The sequence below is a fragment of the Hemitrygon akajei genome, chromosome 32 (assembly GCF_048418815.1).
Source record: "Hemitrygon akajei chromosome 32, sHemAka1.3, whole genome shotgun sequence".
In the NCBI taxonomy this organism is placed as follows: Eukaryota; Metazoa; Chordata; class Chondrichthyes; order Myliobatiformes; family Dasyatidae; genus Hemitrygon; species Hemitrygon akajei.
Genome location: NC_133155.1, coordinates 3,098,778 through 3,123,515, shown reverse-complemented (window position 1 = coordinate 3,123,515; position 24,738 = coordinate 3,098,778). Strand labels below are relative to the sequence as shown.

At 44.9% G+C, this 24,738-nt stretch overlaps 1 protein-coding gene across 1 annotated transcript in view; it reads left to right on the top strand.

Moving 5' to 3' along the window:
* Positions 1 to 11,680: 11,680 nt before the first annotated feature.
* The window catches only part of fam110d (family with sequence similarity 110 member D), a 45,516-nt gene continuing 32,458 nt past the window's right edge, over positions 11,681 to 24,738 (top strand). Inside the window, exon 1 of the mRNA XM_073034728.1 lies at positions 11,681 to 11,825. The gene's annotated coding sequence lies outside the window, so the exon portion shown is untranslated. The remainder of the gene's footprint in view (positions 11,826 to 24,738) is intronic.

Below are 24,738 nucleotides of genomic sequence, written 5' to 3'. Positions count from 1 at the left end.
CCACAACCAACAAAAAGCCTTTCAACCACACTTCCACCAGTCTGTTCAGGTGAATCTTGAGCACCTGGCCCATCACGTGGACAGCATCTCAGACCATGCAATGTGCCTTTAGGTTTCAGGACTGGGTTATACTTGAGCCCACAATTCACGGCTTCGGCTAGCATCTGCAACCAGTAGGTAAAATGAAGACAGAACAGCATAATCTGCTTTTATTAAGGTCTTGGTTTTCTATTCATCTGCCAGCAAAGCCTTTGAACTTGCAACTCCAGATTTTACATTTTTGTCCCACTCCCATCAGGGAGGAGGCTATGTAGCATCTACACCAGGACCACCAGACTCAAAATCAGTTACTTTCCCCAGCAGTGAGGCTGATCGCTCCACCCACTAACCCACCACTACTTTATTATTTCCTATCAGTCACCTTATGAACAGCCTAGTGTCACTTCAAGGACATACAATCAATCTATGTGTATAAGCTATCTTTTATAGATATATTTTGTGTATGTGTTTATTATTACTGTGTTTTTTTGTGCTGCATTGGATCTGGAGTAACAACTATTTCATTCTCCTTACACTTGTGTGCAGGAAGTGACATTAAACAATCTTGAATCTTAAAGTTCAAACAATGGAAGCCAATTATGTCTTTTCCAAATTTGGCCGTCAATATTAGATTCTAGCCCAGGACCGTTTCAGTGCTCACTGTGGGATTTATGGCAATTTCTCCTACATTTCCACACATAACAGGAAGCAGGAATTGTACAGCTGTGTAATGTGTTCAGGTTTCAGGCACCGTCCTGAGGGTAATGGATATCCTCTGGCAAATCCATTATCGTGCCTCCCAAGCTGCTACGAGGGTCAGGTACAAGCCTGTCCGTGCTGGGTTACTTGTCCCTGTAATTTGCCCGTGTTAATGTCGTTCATCCAGAAAAGGGCCTCAATTGCAGAAAAGAAATTGCATGGCTATTGAGAAGAAAATGAGAATACTGGAAATGAGAAGGAATGAGAATACAAACCTACGGCGGTTCTGTGAAAAGGGGAAAGAGAGGATAATGTCTGAGCCTCATGTTTTTCATCAGATTTTGAAGACCTGTAAAAGAATCTCCTTATTCAGCCCCATTAGATCTATGCTCTCTAATCTGAGTTTACTCTACCAATGTGGAATTGAGAGAGCACTAAGTGGAGCTGGACTTCCAAAACCCTATCTAGCCTGGTGATCATGCACTCTATGTTGAAAAAAGGTGGTGTACTGTGGCTAATATTTACACCTCAATCAACAGCACCAAAAGTAGATAATCTGGTCAGCGTATTACAGTTTGTGTGATAACCTGGTGTGCGATAATTTCCTTCATCACACCAGCGATTAAACTTCAAAAATATTTCATTGTCTCTGCCATTGTTTTGGGTTTTTAAACTTGTTAAATACATTACTTATTGACTTAGTTGATCTGCAAATCACTGGTGTGGGATTTGAACACATAACCCTCTGACACAGATCTGAGATTGCTCCCCGTTTAGCCACAGTTAAAACAAAAGAAACAAAAACATATTAATAGTTGCTTAAAAAAAAGCTTTCTCATTATAGAAGAGGAAATCCACGTTCAACACGGAGACGGGGTTGTTTACAACTGAAGGGTCTATGCAAAACTTTATTAATAAATGATCTGTTCTGCTCATTGAAAACAGGGCAGTCCTGCTTAGGATATGGTGATATAAAATCTTTATCCTGAGTTCAGATTGTAAATCTTTCCTGTCTGTTGACCCTCAATTGGTCCTCCACATCAATATGACACAGACCCCGTTGACACAGGAAATGTCTCGAGGCTTGGTCTAAAGCACAGATCGTATCAATCAGCTTAATCTCAGGTCTCTGCAGGGTCTGGATCCTGTTATAGGTGAAAAGGTCTATCAACAGATGGGCCACAATGGGAGAAGTGGAAAGGTCATTTTCAGAAACAGCTAATTAGTCTTCAGAGACCTGATGCAGCAGAAATTCATCAGGTAAAAATTAAGATTTTTTAAAATGTGCTTTTTAAAGGAACTCAATTTACTTTTGAAATCTGTTCCAGTTTCAAAGTGGAAATACATGCATCTTACTTCTTTAAAGGGATAAAGAGCCAATGTTTCGGGCCAAGACCCTTCCTCAGGACATAAATCCTGATGCTGCCTGACCTGCTGAGATCCCCCGGCAATCTGAGTGTGTCGCTCTGGATTTCCAGCATCTGTGCAATCTTTCATGTCTGCTTCTTTTGTTTCCCAATTCCCACATCAAATTTGTTTTTGGGGAACAGAGTATTTTTCAATTCAGGCAGTTAGTTTATGCATCAAGACAGATGAAAGGAAAGAAAGGCTTGCATTTTGTTACTGCCATGTCCCTTTTAGGAAACTCAGGAAAGAATTTGCAGCTGATGGTGTACTTTTCCAATGGAATAGTGAAGTCACAGCAGGCAGTTTATTTATTTATTTAGGGATACAGCGCGAAATAGGCCCTTCCAGCCCTTTGAGTCGTGCCACCTGTTTAACCCTAGCCTAATCACAGGACAATTTACAATGACCAATTAACCTACTAACTGGTATGTCTTTGGACTGTGGGAGGAAACTAAAGCACCTGGAAGAAACCTACACATTCCACAGGGAGGACACACAAACTCCTTATAGAGAACACAGGGGTTGAACTCTGACTCCGACACCCTGAGCTGTATTAGCGCCACACTGACCGCTATGCTACGGTGGCACTCCAATTTGTGCATAGCCAGCTCCTACAATCTGTAATTACTGTTACATTCTTGCTACTTACAGGATATATTACAGCTAACAATGAGATGTTATTTTCTCAATGAGTATTTTTTCTTCCCTCGTCAGTAATGACTACTTCATTTGAAAAGCATCACCTCTCACAGTAGAGTACCTCCTCGGTTGTGCCAATCTAGATTTCAGTGCTCTGGACTAGGCTTTGAAGCCAAGCATTTCAACATGGAGTAAGATCAGTTGAAGTACAGCTGATGTCAATATTGCAGAGGTCCTAACCTGGACCCAACACATCAATGCTGCTATAAAGACGGCAAGACAGTGGCAACCTTTCACGAGGAGTTTGAGGAGATTTAATATGTCACCTAAAACACTTGCAAATTTCTACAGATGTACCACAGACAGCATTCTAACCGGCTGCATCACCGTCTGGTATGGGGCGATGGGATGCTATTGCACAGGATCGAAAAAAGCTGCGTTAAGTTGTAAAATTAGTCAGCTCCATCATGAGCACTAGCCTCTGTAGTATCCAGGGGCGGTGCCTCACAAAGACAGAGTCCATCATTAAGGACCCTCACCACCCAGGTCATGCCCACTTCTCATTGCTACCATCAGGTAGGAGATACAGAAGCCTGAAGGCACACACTCAACGATTCAGGAACAGCTTCTTCCCCACTGCCATCTGATTTCCCAATGGACATTGAACCCATGAACACTACCTCACTACTTTTTATTTCCTATTTTTTGTGCTACTTATTTAATTTAACTGTTTTATATAGACAAACCTGTGAATTACAGTAAATGTATATATCAATTGTAATGCACAGGTTTTATTCGCTCTATTATTACATAATGCATTGTACTGCTGCCATAAAGTTAACAAATTTCACAACATACGCTGGTGATATTGAACCTTTTTCTGATTCTGATGTAGTCGTATACCACGCTATTATCCAAGATTACATGCCATGGTGGTGTAGTGGTTAGCGTGCTGCTATTACAGCTTGGGGTGTTCCAGAGCTCAGAGTTCAATTCTGACACCGTCTGTAAGGACTTTGTGCATTCTCAATGTGAGCCATGCTGGTTTTCTCTGGCTCTTCTGGTTTCCTCCCACAGTCCAAATCATACTGGCTAGGTTAATCGGTCATGGTAAGTTGCCCCGTGATTAGTTTAGGGTTAAATTGGGGTTGCCGAGTTATTGGGGCAGCACAGCTTGAAGGACTGAAAAGGCCAACTCCTGCTGTAATTCTAAATAAAAAAATAAAAATAATTTTTCTCATGCAGTCACAATCAGTCTCAGTAAGAATGATAAAGTGCTGTGAAAACAGCATTTAGACCATAAGCCTGTGAGACAATGGAACAGATTAAGGCCATTTGGCCCATTGAGTCTGCTCCACCATTCCATCATGGCTGAGTTACTGTCCCTCTCAAACCCATTCTTCTGCCTTCTCCCCGTAACCTTTGACACCCTGACTAATCAGGAACCTATCAACCTCCGTTTTAAATATACTCAACTACATTTGAACATAACAGTAGATGTTGGATTAAAACTTAACTATGTTGGTGCCTTGAGCTTTGCTCACTGTGCAAAGAGGAGAATTGCTCACACTGTCGGGCCAAGGCATGTTTTATTCATAACAATAGAAATAGGGGCTTTGAGCAATAAAATATTGACTCTAATGAGACTATTTTAGTTCTTTATTCACATCCCTCCTGATGCTGCTTTCAATTGCCTCCCCATGCCGTTTTTTTTCAGTCCTCCTGTGACAAATTGGAGTCGGGCACACAAATGGTTGGGAGCAAATGTTCTCCTGGAGCACAGCAGGAAGTATCCAGAGTCTCGTGTACGACTCACCCCAACTATCAGGATCTTGATCTTCACCTGCCCCATCATTGAACTGTTCCCAAAACCAATGGACTCACTTTCAAGCACTCTTCTCATGTTCTTAATATTCATTTATTATTACTATTATTATATTTTTCTCTTTTGTGTTTGCACAGTTTCTTATCATTTGCACATTGGCTATTGTCCGTCCCGTTGGGTGCCGCCTTTCATTGATTTGATTATGGTTCTTTAATGTAATGAGTAAGCCCAGAAGAAAATGAATCTAATCGTTGTATATGGTGAATTAAATGTACTTTGATAATGAATTTACTTTGAACTCTACCAGCTAGGACAATGAAGCAAACTACCTACTTAAACAGGGTGTGAACTGTATTGATCCCTGGCAACAGCTTGTTTAATTAAAGTTAATACCATGATCTGACTCCTGAATACTTCAATTCACAACCAAAACATACGGCAAATAAAAGTGTGTGTGGAGAGTAGAGTTATGGGAGGTGCCGTGTTAAAAATCTCCTGGCAATATTTGATGAAAAGCCGGAAAGATCTTCTAGCCCTGAGATACAAATGTGGATATGGAGTGAGGATAGAACTGGTTTTAATTCCGAGGCCTACTGTGGCTGAGTACATTCAATTCCTGAGCTCAGACTTGAGGAAGCCACTCTTCATCTAATGTTCTCAATATTTATTGCTTTTTACTATTATTATTATTTCATTTTTTTCTCTTTCTTTTGGTATTTGCACAGTTTGTTGTCTTTTGCACATGAGTTGTTTGTCCATCCTGTTGGGCACGGTCTTTCATTGATTCTGTTGTGTTTTTTGTACTTACTGTGAATGCCCACAAGAAAATGAATCTCAGGGTTGTGTATGGTGACAAGCATGTACTTTGATAACAAATTTACTTTGAACTTAGAGTTTGAACTTTGAAGGTCAGGAGGGTCCAGAGAAGGCTCACAAAGAATGAGTCCAGGAATAAAAGAGTTCATGTTTGATGAGCCTCTAGGTATGGGCCTGTAATTGCTGAAGTTCAGAAGAATGAAGGGACAAACTCATTATTGATAGGCCTAGGTAGAGTGGATGTGGAGAAGATGCTTCCTATAGTGGGGGAATCTAGGACCAGAGGGTGCAGCCTCAGAATAGAGAGATGTCCATTAAGAACAGAGATGAGGAGGATCTTCTCTAGCCAGAGGGTGGTGAATTCATTGGCACAGATGGCTGTGCAGCTGAAGTCACTGGGTGTATTTAGAATGGACTTAGGTTCTTCATTAGTAAGGGCATCAAAGGTTATAGGAAGAAGGCAGGAGAATGGGTTAATAAGGGATAATAAATCAGCCACGATTAAATGACCGAGTAGACTCAATGGGCCGAATGGCCTAAACAACATGCCATTGTGATAATACTGTTTGACCTCACAGGCATCTTGTCCTTACTTTTCCTTTTACGAGCTCATACCACTCATATTTCCTCCAGTTCTGACCTCGTGCAGAACCCAGTTTTAACTGACATATCTCAGCACTGTCCAAGCCAGGAGGCAAATCGTGAAATCAGCACAAGGTACAGATTTACGACCTGACCAAAGTTAAGCCAAACTTGATCTGAGCTGAGAATATACAAGTTTTTTTGATACCCAAGCTGAGCTGACCCAAACATTGCCTGCTAAATGCATCTGAGCCGGCACTGAAAACCCCAGCTCTCAAGAGCATCTGTTCAACTCTTAAAAGTTAATCCCTTACCCTTGTGCATATCTACTTACAAGGAAGCCCAATCCAAGCCAAGCACAAGGCTCCACCTCCTTTCCAGAGCCTACCCACCAAATCCCAAATGAACATAAACCCTAACCCATTATAATCAATGGCTCCACCCTGGACATTGTCCCTTCTCGTCTCTCCTGCTGGGCAGAAGACCTGATAGCACATATCACCAGGTTCAAAGATACATTCTGACTATTTAATGTTTCCCTGATGTGATAAAATGGACTCTTTGTTGCTACTGTGAACGAAGTCACTGAAAAGATACTGAAGCTAGTGGATATAAAAGTGTTTTACTCAGCAAAAAATGAGCAGCAGGCATCATATTTGAGACACACTTGGAGGAAGAGGCCTCCTGACCCAATATTATATGCCATTTTTATATGCTAAAGATCAAAGATAAAGGCAGGACAATTCTATAGTTACAATGTACCTACAATGCTTCCCTTGAATTACATGTAGTTTTCAAACACCTCCTTCATCACACCCATATTCCGGACAACCAAAGTAAACGTTAATCCCCATTGACTCTAGGCCGCATTTGTGCATATGCAGGCATTTAAGATCTAATTGCTCTGAGCTGCGTTTTAAATTCAATCTGCAATCTACATTCAAATCTGAAGATTGGTTGCTGGTGAAATTAATATTTGTGACATACACCAACTCCAGAATACACCCTAGCACTCTTGACCTCACATTCTATCTCATTACGTCTTTGCATCTTGTTGTTTAGCTGTGCCACACTTTCTCTATAGCTGTTGCACTTCATTCTGCATTTTGTAATCATTTTATCTTGCACCATCTCAGTGAATTGACCTGTATGGAGCTTTTCACTGTATGTGTGACAATGGTAAACTAATTCCAATCTTACAGTTAGGTTCTAACAGGCTTGGTTCACATAACCAAGCTCAGACGTTCCCTGTCTTTTTTTATGCCATGGACCTCTACTATTACCAGAGGGGTCTGTGGTTCCCAAGTTGGGAACCCCTGCTCTAGGTATTAGGCTCTGGAGATTTCTCCTTAAGCCAGTCCATGTTAAAACTTACTTTTTGAGATATCTCATGGTCAGCCTTGCTGGTGTCTCCTCAGCTGACTCACTTAACAGTTCTCTGAAACATCTTGATTCCACTAATGACAAGGTAGTAATGAATGCTGTTGGCACCAGACGGTTAACACGTAGAGGTGATAAAAAAAACCTGTAGAAGACCAATTTCTGACATGCCTGGGAAACTTTGGCTCAGAACCAATGGTTTGCCATAGTAGTCATTGCCTGCTTTACACCACAGACCAAGAGTCGTGAAAACAGACCTGGCGAATAACCGCATTATTCCCAAAGGGTTAAGGGAGGGATTCCCAGGGAGCTGGCAGACAGTTTAACATGCAGTCGTCTGAGCTGAAATGTGAGTTCGATCCTCCAGTGATGAACGAACAACAATTTTCAGGCCTATTAAGCATGTAATGTGGAACAGATGTGTAAGGACTTGTGAGCTGGTACAAGAAAGTAAGAGACAGAGTGAGAGGGAGAGGATGAAAAGCAGAAAAACACATGATAAATTCAGGCATAAATGAGAGGGAAGCTTACAAATAATTACTTTCCCTACTTAGCTTTGTATTTAAATTGCTGTTTCTTTTGCAGTTGTCCACACACCTATTTCTAATAAAAATGATGCTGACTCTGTCTGCTATATTCTTCAGCAATCTGTCTAAACTTTGTAAAGCTGTTATCTATATTAGAGTGATCCTCCTTCAGAACTTGCACAGTAAAGTGATGAAAGAATACTAAGTACATAGACTCAATGGCCAATTTATTAGACACCCACTGAACCTCCTGAGTGTATGTTCATGGTTACCTGCTGCTGTAGCCCAACCACTTCGGGGTTTGATGAGTTATGCATTTAGAAATGGTTTTCTGCACACCACTGTTGTATGGAAAAGTACAGCACAGAAAGAGGTCCCTTGGCCCATCTAGTCTATGCTGAACCATTTAACTGACTAGTCCCATCGGCCTGCACCAAGACCATAGCCCTCCATACCCTTATTACCAATGTACCTATCCAAACATCTCTTAGATGTTGAAATCAAGCTCATGTGCACCACTTGCGCTGTCAGCTCGTTCCACACTCTCACCACCCCCTGAGTGAAGAAGTTTCCCCTCATGTTCACTATAAACTTTTCATCTTTCACCCTTAACTCATGACCAGTGTGATTATTTGAATTACTGTTGCATTCCCGTCAGCTCAAACCAATCTGGCCATTTTCCTCTGACCTCTCTCATTAACAAAGCATTTTCACCCAAAGAACTGGATTTTTTTTTGTTTTTCACACCATTCTCTGTAAACTGTAGAGCAGGAGTTCCCTACCTGGGGACCACAGACCCCTCAGTTAATGGTAGGGGTCCACGGTATAAAAAAGGCTGAGCACCCCTGCCCCTGCGTGTAAAAATCCCAGGAGATCAGCAGTTTCTGAGATACTCAAACCACCCCACCTGGCACCAGCAATCATTTCACGGTAAAAGTCACAGATCACTTTTCTTCCCCTATTCTGATGTTTGGTCCGAACAACAGCTGAACCTCTTGACCCACTGCATGCTTTTATGCATTGAGTTGCTGCCACATGATTGACTGATTAGATATTTGCATTAACGAGCAGGTGTACCGGTGTCCCTAATAAAGTGACTAATTAGTGTATGTAAATAATTTTTGCTGCCTTCTTTGATCTTACTCTGCCATATCTGGTTTGCCACATCTGCAGCTCATTGAAATTATCTCACCTCCTTCTATCAAATGTGCTTAAGTATGCCTGAAGTACTGCAGCACTGCTCTGAAACAAAAGATCGCACACAATCTCAGGATATAGCTCTCACAATCTCAGGAAGTGTCAAAGTGCTTTATAACCAACACACTCTGCAGCCAGTGAACACGACCTCCTGTCCTACATCTTTGGTGTAGCCTCTGTGGGAAAAGCAGCCGCTGGTCTTGGCACAGCAAGCTCCCACAAACGGTGCTGGGATAACGGAGGCACAATAGGTGAAATCTGACTGTCTGACACAGGGAAGCCTCCCCCCAAGGGGGAGCTTCTTCACTCAGAGGGTGGCGAGAGTGTAGAATGAGGTGCCAGTGGAAGTGGTGGATGCAGGTTCAATTTCAACATTTAAGACAAATTTGGATAGGCACGTGGATAGTAGGGGAATGAAGGGCTATGGTCTGGTGTGGGTTGATGGGACTAAGCAGTTCAACACAGACTGGGTGGGCCAAAGGGCCCTTTTCTGTGCAGAGTGCTCTATGACTCTACAGCACTATTACACCCTTAAGGCCATTCTCAGCCTGAAAAATGACACAGTGTGATTTTTTTTTCATCTGGAGGCACAGGAGGCTTGAAATCCAACAAAAGTTTAGCAAGCAGCAGCAATACATGTCTTCTTTGACTTTGAAAGGCCTTTGACTCTGTCAAACAAGAAGGAAAAAGGAATGTCCTTCACAACTTTATCTACCTTCTGAAATTCATCTCTGCCTGACATCTCCTCCATGTTGACTGGGAAACCAAGAGACCTGATTTCTGTGTAGACCTGGGTCAAGCAAGGACACATCATCACATAACCTTTTCTCTGTCCTTCCACAGTTCAAAGTTAATTTATTATTAAATAACACATATGTCTCTGCAAACTACCTACAGATTCATTTTCTTGCCGACAATGAATACAAGAAACAGAACAGAATCACCGAAGGACCACACCCAACAGGGTGGACAAACAACCAATGTGCAAATACAAAACCAGAAAAAAAAACCAATAATAATAAATAAATAAGCAAAAAGAAAATTGAGTAAATGAGTTGTAAAGTCCTTGACAGTGAGTCTGTAGGTTGTGGGAACTGTTCAGTGTTGGGGCGAGTGAAATTATTCCTGCTGCACCTTCCTTCCTCCATTCCTCATGGGAATGGACCAAATTAAAAACTGCATCACCTACACCATCTTCACTCTAGGGCCGCCTGCAGAATAGAGGAAATATCTGCACATACTCACGCTGCGAGCTTCGTTCCAGGTCATTGTTAATCTGTTCACTGAAGTTTGTAATAGGATAGAACAGTACCGCACAGGAACAGGCCATTCGGCCCACTATGTTGTGTCAAACCAGCTAAAAAGCAAATCAAAAACACCCAAACGCTAGTTCCCCCTACCCACACCATGTCCGTATCTCATCATCTTCTTAACATTCCCTATCGAAAAGCCTCCAATGTACTCGCCTCTCCCTCTACACCAGGGTTTAATATTTAATATCCATTCATGAAAGGTCCTCCACTAAATTGCTTCTGCTGCACAAAACCACAACTCATTAGAAGATTGATAATCAAATGGATAGTGGCATGGTGCTTTATAGTGCCAAAGACTGGGGTTCCGTTTCCACTGCTGACTGTAAGAAGTTTGTATGCTCTCCCGGTGACGATGTGGGTCCCTTCTGGGTGATCTGGTTTCCTCCCACAGTGCACAAGTTAGTAGGTAGTGGACATACTATATTGTTAGGTGGTGGGGTGGAGATAGGTCTTACCATCGAAGGCCCGATTCCGTGCTGCATTTCATTAAACAAAGCTTCCGGTCGCACTAGCTCGCCGGCTATCATTCCCAACGTAAGGGCGCTTATTACCGCCACTCAGGCCACGTGGCGCGCACAGCCCCAGATTGCTATAATACGCACACTGCATTCCGAAGAGAATCTCAGAGCGTTACTGAAAATATCAAGCGTTATTGAGAAGTCCTCAGCATGGGAATTCAAGCCCAGGAACCCAGAGAATCCAGTGCAGGAATTTTCCAGCTCCCAAAACACCGCAAGTCCTCATCCGGCAACCTACAAACCTGTAGCATCCTGACCAGCCGCTACAGGATGGGAGCGATCCTTGACACAGAGGGACTGCCCGTGGAGAAGGGATACACCCAGTCTCCTGTCACTGATAATCTCCCACATTCAGTCCCATTGTCATGTGTCCAGTGGGAAAAATTGTTATCCAGGTGGATGATTCCAGAGTGTTTTCTTCCATCACCAAATATTTTATAAGTGCTGAACAGAGAGGAATTTAAAACAATCATTTAATACACTAGGATTTAGATGCTTGGATTTTGCTTGTAAAGTGGTGTTAATGGGTAATTTATGGGTTGTCTTGTTACGTTGACACCGGTACCAATAGAAATGGCTAGTGGCATGGAGTTTTGAAAGACTGAACCCGCACCTTCGCTGCGATCATCTCACTGGAACCACCCCTCTGAAGAGGTAGTGAATGGAGCATTCCAGCTAAAGTGGGTGGGGTTGGAGAAGCGAAGGCTGAATCTAGAACTCACTCTAATTCTGCAATGATTCAGCCTGCAGTGAGCTTTTAGTAGAGCGTCTCTCAGGAGCGCAGTCTACCTTTAACATAATGCTGGCTGGAGAGGGGGTGTCAAGAAGAGGATTCCTATCAGAAATATCCAGCGATGCTCTCTGTCAGAACCTGATTTGTGGGGTCAGTGATTCTTTTTGTTACGAATTGCCAACGACTTGACCTTATATAATAGGGCTTGAGTCTGGAACAGATTGCAAGTTGTCATATTGATAAAAGCAGTCAAGTTCTGCTCTTCAGGTGACTGCCCTTTAGGATCTTTCTCTTGCAGTATAACTGTTGCATTACACTTGATAAGTACTTGAATCTGTATCTGGTTGTACAGCTTGGTTTCCTGTGGCAAAGTTATCCTGTTGGCCCACAAGTTTCTCCTACCGAACCAACAGATGTTCAATAAATATTTAATTGTGTAATTGCAATTAGTCAAGACCCTGCTTTGTTTTATGGGGAAGATTCTTTTCCTTTAGTTCTTGTTGCTTCCTGATTATGCTGACTGGATGTAAAAAGAAGAGGAAACTTTGTATTTGTAAAGTAGGGAGTTCCAAAGCACTTTGCACTTTACTATTAAGGAGCCTTTTCGTTGTTTGGTCACGGTTTGATTCTGTGCTCTAGGGAGTCTAAATATGACGTTGGCAACAGCCAACCTGTCTACAGCAAGTTCCCACAAACAACAGCTTGATATTTTAACCAAGGGTTAAATATTGACCTCTGGACATATCCATCATGTGACCACCAGGACAGTAGAAGACATTAAGAAGACGGACTGTGCTCTGTAGCTGTGGTGATCCCTGTGTTCCTGGAATAGCTGGGGGCTGATGCAGGAGTTTTGACTTGAAACGTTGACAATTCTCCCCCCTACTAATGCTCTTCAACCCTCTAAGTTCCTCCAGCAGATTGTTTGTTGCTTTCAATCCTGGCCTCTTGGGCAACTCAATTTTCATTGCTCCAGTGTTGAGGGGTTTTCCTGCAGCTGTGTGAACCTTCAGTTCAGTTCCCTCCTTAACTCATTCTCTACCTTTGCAAATTGCCCTTGACCACCTCTCCGAATACCACCTCATTTGACCTGGTTTCAGATTTGTTGAAGAGCATTCCTGTAAAGCAGGGGTTCCCAACCTTTTTTATGCCATGGACCAAAACCAATAAGCAAGGGGTCCGTGGACCCCCGGCTGGGGTCCCCTGCTGTAAAGCATCCATAGAGATTATGCTGAGTGAAGGATCTTACATCAGTGTAAGATAGCGATGGGGTTGTAGGAAAGGGGTCTGCAGTGCACTGAGAACTGCCCTCCTGTTTATTTCTACAGGGATAACTCCACAGTAGTTAAGGGTGCCATGGGAACAGGAGGAAACCTTCTCCCATTTAATTGATATCTTGTCTGTCATGTGGTTTAGTGAGGTGAAATAGCCAATGAGTGCCCAGCACAATGTTTTTGTTAACGGCATTTGATCGGAAAATCATTGTTACTTTACCCCCTGAAGTGAAATGTGATAACGATTCCAAATTGATTTGTGAGACTCTTGGATTTGAATGGGGTCTTCTAGGTATGGGGTACCCTTCGTGCTTTGAAGTGAGTCTTCATTGGGGGCTGTGCGTGACATCATTCCCCATGCCACAGAAATTAGATGCTGTAACCTGGAGAGTCACAATCTTTCAGAGTATAAGCTACAGCTACTTTCAAAGTAACTATAGAGCTAAGCTCCTTAAATTATTACCTCTGATCGTTCTGGCTACCTCTTAACACAGTCTTAACCTCACTGCTACCATCTGGCAGGTGATGCAGAAGTCTGAAGTCCCACACTACCAGGTTCAGGAAGAGCTAATGAACACGAGATTCAGCAGATGCTGGTAATCCAGAGCAACACTCACAACATACTGGAGGAACTCAGCAGGTCAGGCAGAAATAAACAGTCAATGTTTCAGCCTGAAATGTCGACTGTTTATTCATTTCCATGGATGCTAATTCGCCTGCTGAGTTCCTCCAGTATGTTGTGAGTGTTGCTCAGGAACGACTACTTTCCTACAACCATCAGATTCTTCATTTGATCTGCACAATCTTAATCCGACCTCACCAATGGAACGCTACAAACCACTTCTTGCACTACTGTGCATTTACTGTATTCACCAATTGCTACATCGGCCTTGGGCTGCAAACTTACTTGTGTGACGATGGGAAGCAGATGAGGATAGTAAATGTAGCAAAGTGTCTCTGTCCACTCCCTCTCAGATCTGTAGTGATCTGAGCCTGCACACTTTGTCCCACTCCCTCTCCCCTGTGGTGTCAGTAGTGATCTAAGCCTGCACACTTTGCTCCACTCCCTCTCTCCTGCGGTGTCAGTAGTGATCTAAGCCTGCACACTTTGTCCCACTCCCTCTCTCATGCGGTGTCTGTAGTGATCTGAGCCTGCACACTTTGTCCCACTCCCTCTCCCCTGTGGTGTCAGTAGTGATCTAAGCCTGCACACTTTGTCCCACTCCCTCTCTCCTGCGGTGTCAGTAGTGATCTAAGCCTGCACACTTTGTCCCACTCCCTCTCCCCTGCGGAGTCTGTAGTGATCTGATCTGCACACTTTGTCCCACTCCCTCTCTCCTGTGGTGTCTGTAGTGATCTGAGCTGCACACTTTGTCCCACTTCCTCTCCCCTGCGGTCTGTAGTGATCTGAGTTGCACACTTTGTCCCACTTCCTCTCCCCTGCGGTGTCTGTAGTGATCTGATCTGCACACTTTGTCCCACTTCCTCTCCCCTGCGGTGTCAGTAGTGATCTGAGCCTGCACACTTTGTCCCACTCCCTCTCTCCTGTGGTGTCAGTAGTGATCTGAGCCTGCACACTTTGTCCCACTCCCTCTCCCCTGCGGCATCAGTAGTGATCTGATCTGCACACTTTGTCCCACTCCCTCTCCCCTGCGGTGTCTGTAGTGATCTGAGCTGCACACTTTGTCCCACTCCCTCTCCCCTGCGGTGTCAGTAGTGATCTGAGCCTGCACACTTTGTCCCACTCCCTCTCTCCTGCGGTGTCAGTAGTGATCTGAGCCTGCACACTTTGTCCCACTCCCTCTCCCCTGCGGTGTCTGTAGTGATCTGAGCCTGCACACTTTGTCCCACTCCCTCTCCCCTGCGGTGTCAGTAGTGATCTGAGCTGCACACTTTGTCCCACTCCCTCTCCCCTGCGGTGTCAGTAGTGATCTGAGCCTGCACACTTTGTCCCACTCCCTCTCCCCTGCGGTGTCAGTAGTGATCTGAGCTGTACACTTTGTCCCACTCCCTCTCCCCTGCGGTGTCAGTAGTGATCTGATCTGCACACTTTGTCCCACTCCCTCTCCCCTGCGGTGCCAGTAGTGATCTGAGCCTGCACACTTTGTCCCACTCCTTCTCCCCTGCGGTGTCAGTAGTGATTTGAGCCTGCACACTTTGTCCCACTCCCTCTCCCCTGCGGTGTCAGTAGTGATCTGAGCCTGCACACTTTGTCCCACTCCCTCTCCCCTGCGGTGTCTGTAGTGATCTGAGCCTGTACACTTTGTCCCACTCCCTCTCCCCTGTGGTGTCAGTAGTGATCTGAGCCTGCACACTTTGTCCCACTCCCTCTCCCCTGTGGTGTCAGTAGTGATCTGAGCTGCACACTTTGCCCCACTCCCTCTCCCCTGCGGTGTCAGTAGTGATCTGAGCCTGCACACTTTGTCCCACTCACCTCTCCCCTGCAGTGTCTGTAGTGATCTGAGCCTGCACACTTTGTCCCACTCCCTCTCCCCTGCGGTGTCAGTAGTGATCTGAGCTGCACACTTTGTCCCACTCCCTCTCCCCTGCGGCGTCAGTAGTGATCTGAGCTGCACACTTTGTCCCACTCCCTCTCCCCTGCGGCGTCAGTAGTGATCTGAGCTGCACACTTTGTCCCACTCCCTCTCCCCTGCGGCGTCAGTAGTGATCTGAGCTGCACACTTTGTCCCACTCCCTCTCCCCTGTGGTGTCAGTAGTGATCTGAGCTGCACACTTTGTCCCACTCCCTCTCCCCTGCGGAGTCTGTAGTGATTTGAGCCTGCACACTTTGTCCCACTCCCTCTCTCCTGCGGTGTCAGTAGTGATCTGAGCCTGCACACTTTGTCCCACTCCCTCTCCCCTGCGGTGTCAGTAGTGATCTGATCTGCACACTTTGTCCCACTCCATCTCCCCTGCGGAGTCTGTAGTGATTTGAGCCTGCACACTTTGTCCCACTCCCTCTCTCCTGCGGTGTCAGTAGTGATCTGAGCCTGCACACTTTGTCCCACTCCCTCTCCCCTGCGGTGTCAGTAGTGATCTGATCTGCACACTTTGTCCCACTCCATCTCCCCTGCGGAGTCTGTAGTGATTTGAGCCTGCACACTTTGTCCCACTCCCTCTCCCCTGCGGCGTCAGTAGTGATCTGAGCTGCACACTTTGTCCCACTCCCTCTCTCCTGTGGTGTCAGTAGTGATCTGAGCCTGCACACTTTGTCCCACTCCCTCTCTCCTGCGGTGTCAGTAGTGATTTGAGCCTGCACACTTTGTCCCACTCCCTCTCTCCTGCGGTGTCTGTAGTGATCTGAGCTGCACACTTTGTCCCACTCCCTCTCCCCTGCGGTGTCAGTAGTGATCTGAGCCTGCACACTTTGTCCCACTCCCTCTCTCCTGTGGTGTCTGTAGTGATCTGAGCTGCACACTTTGTCCCACTCCCTCTCCCCTGCGGTGTCAGTAGTGATCTGAGCCTGCACACTTTGTCCCACTCCCTCTCTCCTGTGGTGTCTGTAGTGATCTGAGCTGCACACTTTGTCCCACTCCCTCTCCCCTGCGGTGTCTGTAGTGATCTGAGCTGCACACTTTGTCCCACTCCCTCTCCCCTGCGGCGTCAGTAGTGATCTGAGCTGCACACTTTGTCCCACTCCCTCTCCCCTGCGGCGTCAGTAGTGATCTGAGCTGCACACTTTGTCCCACTCCCTCTCTCCTGCGGCGTCAGTAGTGATCTGAGCCTGCACACTTTGTCCCACTCCCTCTCTCCTGCGGTGTCAGTAGTGATCTGAGCCTGCACACTTTGTCCCCCTCCCTCTCTCCTGCGGTGTCAGTAGTGATTTGAGCCTGCACACTTTGTCCCACTCCCTCTCCCCTGCGGTGTCAGTAGTGATTTGAGCCTGCACACTTTGTCCCACTCCCTCTCTCCTGCGGTGTCAGTAGTGATCTGAGCCTGCACACTTTGTCCCACTCCCTCTCCCCTGCGGTGTCAGTAGTGATCTGAGCTGCACACTTTGTCCCACTCCCTCTCCCCTGTGGTGTCAGTAGTGATCTGAGCCTGCACACTTTGTCCCACTCCCTCTCCCCTGCGGTGTCAGTAGTGATCTGAGCCTGCACACTTTGTCCCACTCCCTCTCCCCTGTGGTGTCAGTAGTGATCTGAGCTGCACACTTTGTCCCACTCCCTCTCCCCTGCGGTGTCTGTAGTGATCTGAGCTGCACACTTTGTCCCACTCCCTCTCCCCTGCGGTGTCAGTAGTGATTTGAGCCTGTACACTTTGTCCCACTCCCTCTCCCCTGTGGTGTCTGTAGTGATCTGAGCCTGCACACTTTGTCCCACTCCCTCTCCCCTGCGGTGTCAGTAGTGATCTGAGCTGCACACTTTGTCCCACTCCCTCTCCCCTGTGGTGTCAGTAGTGATCTGAGCTGCACACTTTGTCCCACTCACTCTCCCCTGCGGTGTCAGTAGTGATCTGAGCCTGCACACTTTGTCCCACTCCCTCTCCCCTGCGGTGTCTGTAGTGATCTGAGCCTGCACACTTTGTCCCACTCCCTCTCTCCTGCGGTGTCAGTAGTGATCTGAGCCTGTACACTTTGTCCCACTCCCTCTCCCCTGCGGTGTCAGTAGTGATCTGAGCTGCACACTTTGTCCCACTCCCTCTCCCCTGCGGTGTCAGTAGTGATCTGAGCTGCACACTTTGTCCCACTCCCTCTCCCCTGTGGTGTCAGTAGTGATCTGAGCTGCACACTTTGTCCCACTCCCTCTCCCCTGCGGTGTCAGTAGTGATCTGAGCTGCACACTTTGTCCCACTCCCTCTCCCCTGTGGTGTCAGTAGTGATCTGAGCTGCACACTTTGTCCCACTCCCTCTCCCCTGTGTTGTCAGTAGTGATCTGAGCTGCACACTTGTTTTTTACAATGCTACTTTTGATTTTTGTGGGTAACTGTTTGCCTCTGAGCTGATGTGGAGGGCAACCTGGTCCCTCAGAAGGCAAGGCTGAGCGAAGTGGAATGCTATTCATAGGCATTGTCTCCCAGAGCCACCTAAAAGCTCAAGGACATCGGACAACTGAGATTGTCAGTGTTCCCCTGTTGCACAAGTCATAGATGCAGAATTAGACCATTTGGCCCATCGAGTCTGCTCCACCATTATGGCTGATTTATTATCCCTTTCAATCCCATTCTCCCTTCTTCCCATAATTTGACACCCTGATTAATGAAGAACCTATCAGCCTTTGTCTTAAATATACCCAATGACTTGGCCTCCACAACTATCTACTGTATGGCAATGAATTCCACAGATTCACCACCTCTGGCTAAAGAAATTCCTCCTCCTCTCTAACAAGAGAAAATCTGCAGATGCAGGAAATCTGAGCAACACACACATGCTGGAGGAACTCAGCAGGCCAGACAGCATCTAGGAAAAGAGTACAGTCAATGTTTTGGGCTGAAACCTTTTGGCCTCATCTCTTCTAAATTGATGTCCCTCTGCTCTGAAGCTGTACCCTCTGATCCCAGACTCCCCCACTGTAGGAAATATCTTCTCCTCATCCACTCACAATATTTGGTAGGTTTCAATGAGATCCCCCTCATTCTTCTAAACTCCAGAGCGTACAGGCCCAGAACCATCAAGTACTCCTCGTATGTTAACCCTTTCATTCTTGGGATCACCAACTTGGATGGATTTCACTGCTCTTTAATCAACTGGTCAAAATATTAGGGCTTCCTGTCTAATATGAGTGGGAATCCCTTCACTGCACAGAAGACGGCCACCACTGACCTCCCAATGGCAGTTGTCACTGGCCAATAAATACCAGCTCTGCCAGTAAAGCCAACAATTTGGGAACAAATAAGAGTAGGAAGTTGTGTGCAATAAGCTAACCATTTCGTAATCTTCTTCTCCTTTATGTCCCTGCCCCTATATTTACTTGCAGTAGAAGTTGATCATTTCTAACATCTTGCTGATTCAATGAAAGGTCACTGTTCTGAAAAATTAACTGTTTCTTCTCCCTTTTATAGGTGGTGTTCAAGCCTCCTTTTAATTCACTTTTAGTTTCCAGGTGTTACTGGCTGTTCTTTCTTCACCGTACCTGTTGTTTCTTAGCTGAAAAGAATTACTACTGACTCCATCCACTGCAGCGGTCTCCTATTCACCAAATTGCAACAGGGAGACGCTACAAGTCCATTGCCACTAGAACTACACATTATCATCGAAACTTCTTACCTGTAACTATTCGGCTTTGCAGCAAAACTCACTCAGGTGTAATATCCTGACAGTCCCTGCAGAACATCTATTAAATCACAGGTTCCCAACCTGGGGTCCATGGACCCCTTGGTTAATAGCAGTGTTCCAAGGTTGTGAATCACTGCACTAAATGGCCTTTCCTGCTCTCCTGGCTCTGTTAATAATTATTGAGTCTGTTCACATGTTCACATTTAAGTTTGATTATTGATGTTTGTGCATGTGACCGTTCTGCCAATTGTTGATTCCTCGTGGCTGTTTGCACTATTGTCTTGTAAATTGTTGGTCGCTATGGTGTTATCTGTTATGGTATTGTCCTCTGTTTTATGCTTGGCACAATCCTGGTATGTTTCACATACTGGCAATAAAGTGATTCTGATTCTATTGACGAGAATGGGTGTAAACAAGATGGACATGAAAAGATGATGGAAAGATAATATTCAAATTGGACTTTAATGATAGTAATTGAGATAAAGGAGTAAAGCTTCCTTCTCTGCAATAAAGTGATTCTGATTGGTAGCAGTTGCTTTTTCAGGGTACCTGTTTGTTATTTACTTAGTGCCTGTTCCTCCAAGAGGACCACAACCTTGTAGGGTTTGGAGGCTTGCGTGCCTCAATGACCTGGAGAGCTATGTTGGCTTGAGTTAGAGCCTTGTGCTTTGGCTCTTGGTAGGGTCTCCATGCCAAACAGGTGGAAGGGCAGAGGCCAGACTGAGAGTGGTCCACCCGTCCTCCAGGTTTGGGGGTTTCAACTCAGGACTAACAATCCTGACTGGTCAGACAAAACTGTTATAGAAACAGCAACGAAGACTCCTTCTATATCTGTGCCGGGTATGAACAGACAGGCGGAGAACCTTCACTGCTGCCCTAAATGCCAGCAGTGTAAGAGGCAGTAACTTTATGCCCGCTGACGTTTATGGCAGCAGAGTAGGCCTCCATCTCAGATATAGAACAGCAATCTCTATTGCTGTTTTCATAACAATTTTGTTTGATCGGTCAGGGTTGTTAGCCTTTGACCTGTTTGTTATGGGTGACCTTGCTAAGAGGCAAAGCATAAAGCCTTGACTTCAGACAGCGTAGTTCATTGAAGCATGCAAGCCTCCAAACCCTACGACAAGATTGTGGTCCTTGAGGTGTTGTTTCTGAGGAGCACTTATTATTTAAGTCTTTCATCTTTCTAAAAGCAAAATAAACTAAAATCTGAAGGAAAAATTTAGAGATCTCAGAAAGATGTAAATAAGGTTGAAAGAGTACAGAGAAAATTTACAAGGACAAGAAAATCTGCAGATGCTGGAAATCCAGAGCAACACATGCTAAATATAACCATATAACAATCACAGCACGGAAACAGGCCATTCCGGCCCTCCTAGTCCATGCCGAACTCTTAATCTCACCTAGTCCCACCTACCCGCACTCAGCCCATAACCCTCCACTCCTTTCCTGTCCATATACCTATCCAATTTTACCTTAAATGACACAACTGAACTGGCCTCTACTACTTCTACAGGAAGCTCATTCCACACAGCTATCACTCTCTGAGTAAAGAAATACCCCCTCGTGTTTCCCTTAAACTTTTGCCCCCTAACTCTCAAATCATGTCCTCTCGTTTGAATCTCCCCTACTCTCAATGGAAACAGCCTATTCACGTCAACTCTATCTATCCCTCTCAACATTTTAAATACCTCGATCAAATCCCCCCTCAACCTTCTACGCTCCAATGAATAGAGACCTAACTTGTTCAACCTTTCTCTGTAACTTAAGTGCTGAAACCCAGGTAAATGTTGGAGGAACTTGGCAGGTCAGGCAGCAACTATGCAAAAAAGTAAAAAGTCAATGTTTCGGGCCAAGAACCTTCATCAGGATTGGAAAAATAAAGATGAAAATTCAGAGTAAGATGCAGGGGTGGAGAGGAGGAAGAAGTACAAGGTGGTAGGTAATGTGAAACTGTGTCAAGGGGAGGGATGAAGTAAAGAACTGGGAATTTGATTGGTGAAGGGGAGAGGTGGAATCTGATGGTAGAGGGTAGAAGACCATGGATGAAAGGGAAGGGGGAGGAGTACCAGAGGGATGTGGTGGGCAGGGAAGGAGATAAGGTGAGAGGGAAATGGGAATGGTGAAAAGGGGCGCGGGCAACTACCCTCAAGTTCAAGAAATTAATGTTCATGCCATCAAGTTGGAGGCTACCCAGACAGAATACAAGGTGTTGCTCCTCCAACATGAGTGTGGCCTCATCGCAGTAGTAGAGGATTGCTTTGTATGATAGTTTTGAGAACTTTTTAAAGAGAAATTTGGATAGGTATTGATCGGGTGGATAGTCAAGAGGCTTTTTCCCAGGGCTGAAATGGCTAACAAGAGAGGACACAGTTTTAAGGTGCTTGGAAGTAGGTACAGAGGAGATGTCAGGGGTAAGTTTTTTTTACACATAGAGTGGTGAGTGCGTGGAATGGGCTGCCAGCGACTGTGGTGGAGGCAGATACGATAAGGTCTTTTATGAGAATCCTGGACAGGTATGTTGAGCTCAGAAAAATAGAGGGCTATGAGTAAGCCTAGGTAATTTCTAAGGTAAGGACATGTTCGCCACAGCTTTGTGGGCTGAAGGGCCTGTATTGTGCTGTAGGTTTTCTATGTTACTATGTTATTTGGATGGGAGAGATATGGAGGGCTATGGTTCTGGGTGCAGGTCAATGGGATGAGGCAGATTAATAGTTCAGCAAGGACTAGATGGGCTGAAGGGCCTGTTTCTGTGCTGTAGTGTTTATGATTCTATTCTAAATGTATGTTGTTTGCACTAATATTAGGAATTGAAATTCCTTCTGAACAAAGCTGCTTCCTGTTGTACGAGGGTATTGAAACATTTCCTTGGATTGTCAGTGTTGATGTTCGAGCTCCATGAGGGTCAACTTCCATTTAACCCCAGCAATCTAGCTTTATACATACCTTCCCCACCTTTCCTGCCTCCCATTTTTAATTGATTTACTTGTGACAGTCCTATAATTTTGGCCCATTGTTGTGGCTTTGCCTTCATGGGGAAACCTTTCTCTAATGCAAATTGCGTTACTTCAGAATTTTGAAGGGCTCTGTCAGGTCACCCGTTAAAGAAAATGTCATCCTGTCCTAATTGAAAACTGAGGTTTAATTTTCCGGGTTTTGATTACAATGTGATTGGATGGAAGTGCTGGGGAAAAGGGGCTAAAATTGAATTTTGTCTTCCCGAATTTGGGAAAGATGAATAAAGCATGTTCCTGATCATCATTTCATCAATTTTACTTTAATTTCTTTAACAGTTAAGGAGAAGATGTGCATACATCCAGCTCACACAAGGGTCGCACGATAGCTTAATGGTTAGCACAACACTTTATAGTACAGCCGCTGCCTGCAAGGAGTTTGTACGTTCTCCCTGTGACTGTGTGGGTTTCCTCTGGGTGCTCCAGTTTCATCCCACATCAAAAGCCATACCAGTTAGAAGGTTAATTAGTCATTGTAAGTTGTCCGGTGATTAGACTAGGGTTAAATCAGAGGTTGCCGGTGTGGCTCAAAGGTTCGGAAAAGCCTATACCATGCTGTATCTCAATAAATAAAATTGGTGCTAAATCATTTTACAGGTGCTCTAGTGGTGCCCGAGAAGTTTTGAGAAATGTCCCCAGAAATTTAGCTACATTAAGAGCTCTTTCCAATTGAAAGTTGATTCCTTTTCTCTCAGAAATGAAGCACAACGGTGACAATTTCTGGATGGTTTTCCATCTCGCTGGAGTTTAATAGTGTAGCTGCAGGAAGTAGCCATCTTCATGCACTGATACAATTATCCATCAGAGTGTGAGAGAGAATGTCATTCCCCGTGTAGAAATTGTTTTGGAGACCGCAAGGAAACGTGGATCTCATTGTCATGGGAGCACCTATTGATAGGCAGTGCAGGACAACCACATCCTTTCAAAGTGCTGGTGTTCATTCAGGGAGCTTTTGGGGTAAATCCCATACTTTTGCCTTAAATCATTCTCTCCCTGACCCCCCACAGTGCGTCAACCTCCAGCATCCTTACAGTGTTGATCAAAAGCTGCCCTGTCAGTTTGACACTCCCAGAGGACCTCTCCTTGTTGGGACAGATGAGTATTGCATGAGTTGTTTGTGAAAGGCATCATTGCTCTGTGTGGGAGCAAGACTGAGCTCTGTCCCTGTGGATGTGTAGAATAAAACCAGTATTTTCCAGAACAACAAAAAGTACTGCCTTTCCCTGATAAGATTCCAGGCAACAAGTAATATGTCTGTTAGAGCTGAGCTGGGTTAGTGCGCAGTGCGGGTATGAAAGGTCAAACGATGAATTGAGAGCAGTCAGATCGAAGTTCATTTCAATTCTGCGGTTTTTGGACAACTCCTTGAAGGGAAAGGTGGGGGCGTGAGGCTTTCAATTTTAAACTCTCCCTCTCTATGGCAACTGACTGAGGCTGTACCACACAATCTGTTTAATTTCTGAACCACCAAAATGATAGCAATACCATCAACGAAACAACGTTTTATATTATAAACACGAGGTTCTGTGGATACTGGAAATCCAGAGCAAGCACACAATGTTGAAGTAAATCAACAGGTCAGGCGGCATCTATGGAAGTGTATTGACAGTCGATGTTTGCTGTTCATACCCTTATCCCACTCCATCTCTTAGTAATCGTGATCTGTTGGCTTTGTTACCTTTAGAAACTGCTCTTCCAATACATACCAGCCCAGTCTCTATCTTCTGTTCCCCGTGGACAGGCCTATCACAAACTCCTCTTCACATCTTCACCTATTATTCTTTTTCTTTATTTATCCCGTTTGAAATAGAATTATTAAAACACCAACAGAAACTCTTTGCATTAAAATGTAGTTCCTTGGGTTCAGGAGGTAAGCTGTTCCCTGTGGGGCCCTTCAGTTCTGGAAGACCTGTTTAATGGAGTTCTGATGAACTGAACGTTGTAAGTATGCTGTGTTGGGGTCTGTATGTATTGCAGTGCTTGCAGCCTGCCCCAGCACATCCTTGCTTTGTGTTGTTAACACAAATGATGCATTTTACTGTCTGTTTCAATTATACACGTGATAAATAAATGAATCTGAACCTCTGCTCTAAGTTACATACCTATGGGAACAGCAATCACTTTGTTCACCTTTATGCTCGTGGTCTGAAGAATGACAAGAAACAAACTTGAATAGCTGATGGTATTATCACTGGGGGGGGGGGGAATCCCTGAAGCTCCCTACCCACCAGTGCAGAGGAATAGCTTCCATCACGGCCTAATGTGGTTCAAGGGGAAGGTTCATCACCAGAATCCTCCTCAACTTGACTTGCTTTCAACATGCGTATTTTTTAGGGGGGAAAGATAGAGAATTTAAACAGAAAATACTGAAAAGAAACAATGAGATCCTCAAAGTAGTATATTATTCTTAAAACAGAATCTGGTTGATGTGTTCTCAGAGGATCTGTTTATTTTTGCAGTGTAAATGTGAAGAAAGATGCAACTTAAATCAAGACTCTGCAGCTCATTTTACTGATGTAGATTAGACTCCATAGTACATGTTACAATGTGTTTCTCTTTCT